Source organism: Struthio camelus, chromosome 31, assembly GCF_040807025.1.
Source record: "Struthio camelus isolate bStrCam1 chromosome 31, bStrCam1.hap1, whole genome shotgun sequence".
NCBI lineage: Eukaryota > Metazoa > Chordata > Aves > Struthioniformes > Struthionidae > Struthio > Struthio camelus.
In genome coordinates this window covers 1,223,066-1,225,565 of record NC_090972.1, presented here as the reverse complement: position 1 = coordinate 1,225,565, position 2,500 = coordinate 1,223,066, and the positions used below count along the sequence as shown (strand labels likewise).

The window sequence follows — 2,500 nt, the reverse complement described above, 5'->3', positions numbered from 1 at the left end:
CCCCCCCCCTTTCTGCCCCCCCCCCTCCCCCGTCTCGCCACCGAACGGCGCCGCCCGCGCTTGCCCCACACCACCGCCCCGCGGAGACACCCGCGCGCCGTCGCTGCCGGCCTCAACGCAACGCCGCGGCTGACGCCAGCCGGCGGGTGGAAGTGGCTCGGCACGCACTACGGACGCGGGTGCGCCGCGGGGGGGGGCAGAGGGGGCTCGGCGGGCGCCGAAGCGGCAGCAGTCGGGGCAGGGAGAGGGCAAGGGGAGGGGAAGAAAGGCAGCCGGCCGTCCCCCCCGCCGGAGGGGAACGGGGGACCAGCGCACCACCGGGAGAGTGGTGGAGGAGAGCCGTCGTACGGCGGGCACTGGCGGTGGCGGCGGGCGGCGGCGGCAGGTGCCGGGCCACCGCGACCGACCGAACCTGGGGGCCCGGCGGGACGAACTCCGCACAGCGGGCGCTCCGGGAGCGGGGGTTTCCCGAGTCTGCACTTAGGGGGACGAAGGCCCGGGCCCACACGGGGAGGAGAGGCACCCCCTCTCCCCGGCGGCGCGGGCCTGCGAGGCGCCCCAGCCGCGCCACACCGCACACACCGCGCAGGGCAGCGGTGGCCACCGGGCTCGGAGGGGAGGGAGGGCAGGGCAAGGCACGCCGGCCGCGGACGGTGGAGGCGGACGGTCGGCCGGAGCCGGGCAGGCAGGCCAGCCGGAAGACCGGGGCCACCGGTGCACGCACCGGTGGTCCCGGCTCCGCCGCCGCCGCCGACTCACCGCCGCCGCCGCCCCCCCACCGACTCGCCGCCGCCGCCGCCCCCCCCGGCCCCCCCCCGAGGGGCGGCACACCGCTGCGCCAACGCGGCAATGGGGGTGACGATTGACCGTCAAGCGACGCTCAGACAGGCGTAGCCCCGGGAGGAACCCGGGGCCGCAAGTGCGTTCGAAGTGTCGATGATCAATGTGTCCTGCAATTCACATTAATTCTCGCAGCTAGCTGCGTTCTTCATCGACGCACGAGCCGAGTGATCCACCGCTAAGAGTTGTCTCGGTTTCGGTCCCCACCGCGCGCGCGGGGGGACCGGGCAGCTTTCGCAGCCCCCTGAGGGCCCCCATCCGCTCTGCCTCCCTCCTCACGCCGACGCCGGCTGCTGAGCAAGGGACAGCGGAGAGAGAGGGCACGCCTCACTGACCGTACAAGCACAGAGGGAAAAAAAAAGGGGGGGGGGGGGGAGAACAGACCCGAACGAGAGGGGCGGGGAGCCCTCGCTCCCGACCTGGGACAACCCCTTTCTCGCTTCGAGTCCGGCCCAGGCGCCCGGCTCGGCCTGGCCCAGCAGGGAGCGGCGCGCCAGCCGCGCCACCTGCCTCAGGGACCGGGGTGTGGGTCCCCGCGGAGCCCCGGCGTCGGAGCCCGGCCGCCGCTGGGAGCGGCGCCACCCGCTGCCCGCGCGCCCGCGACCCGCCAGCCGCACGCTTCCGAGCTCCTTCGCTCGCCTCACCGGCCTCCAGCTCCGCCGCCCCGGAGACGGCACCCAACACCCGCCTGCACACACGCAGCCTCCCGAGCGACGCCACGCACTCGCCCGTCCCTTCCGCGGGCAGACGCCTGGCGGCAGGCAGACGGGCGAGGCGGGACGGACGGGGAACGGCGCCCGCTCTCCCCGCCTCCACGCGGAGACCGGGAGGGGCCGCCCCCGCCCGCCCGCCCGCCGCCCGCCTGCCGCCCAGCGAAGCCGGGTCGGGCAGAGCGAGGCAGGCGCGCCGGATGGCGGAGTGCCGGGGCAGGGCGGGGGGGGAGGGAAGGAAGGGTGCCGCCGACGGCCACGGCGGGAGACTGAGAGCACCGGCCAGGGAGGAGAAGGGATGCGCTGGGGCTCGGCGTCCGCACCACCCGCGGTGGGGGCTCGCCGTCCCGGCGGCGAGCACGCGCTCGCGCCGGGGTCGCGCGTTCGAGGCAGGCCGGCGCAAGCCGACCGCGCGGCGTCTCTCCGCCGAGACCAGACCGCGGAGAGAGGGGGCAGGGTACCCCTCTCCGTCCCGGCTGCCCGCGGGGCATGCACGGGCCGCGCCGGCGGGCATGGGGGGGTGCGGCGCCCGCGCGCGCCGACCCCCCGGCCCCTCCGGCAGCACGCCCGGCTGCCCCCCGGGTCGCATCGGGCCGCCCGAGTCTTTAAACCCCCGCCCGGCTCTCCGACCGAGAACCCTCGGGCCCGGAGCCCGGGGCCCATGGCCATCCCTACCCGGGGGGGCCGCTACCGGCGGCCGCGGTGGCCGGAGGCCCTCCTCCTTCCTCCCAGCGCGCCCCCCCCCCCCGCCGCCCCCCGCCGCCCCCGGCCCGGCCGACTCGCAGCGCGGCCCCCACACGGCACGGCGTGGGGCGGCTGGAGCGGTGTGGGGGGGGGGGGAAGGGAGGGGAGGAGGAAGCGTGGAAGGCCGGCAGGGCACGGCCGGTGCGGCACGCGCAGCGCAGCGCCCGGGAGGAGCACGCTGGCACACGGGACCACACGGGTGGGTC

The 2,500-nt window shown here is 77.7% G+C and overlaps 1 non-coding gene across 1 annotated transcript; it reads right to left on the bottom strand.

The window, feature by feature from the left end:
• Positions 1 to 874: 874 nt before the first annotated feature.
• On the bottom strand, positions 875 to 1,027 carry LOC138063132 (5.8S ribosomal RNA). The gene has a single exon (XR_011136725.1). It is a non-coding gene; the product is annotated as a 5.8S ribosomal RNA (ribosomal RNA).
• Positions 1,028 to 2,500: the final 1,473 nt, after the last annotated feature.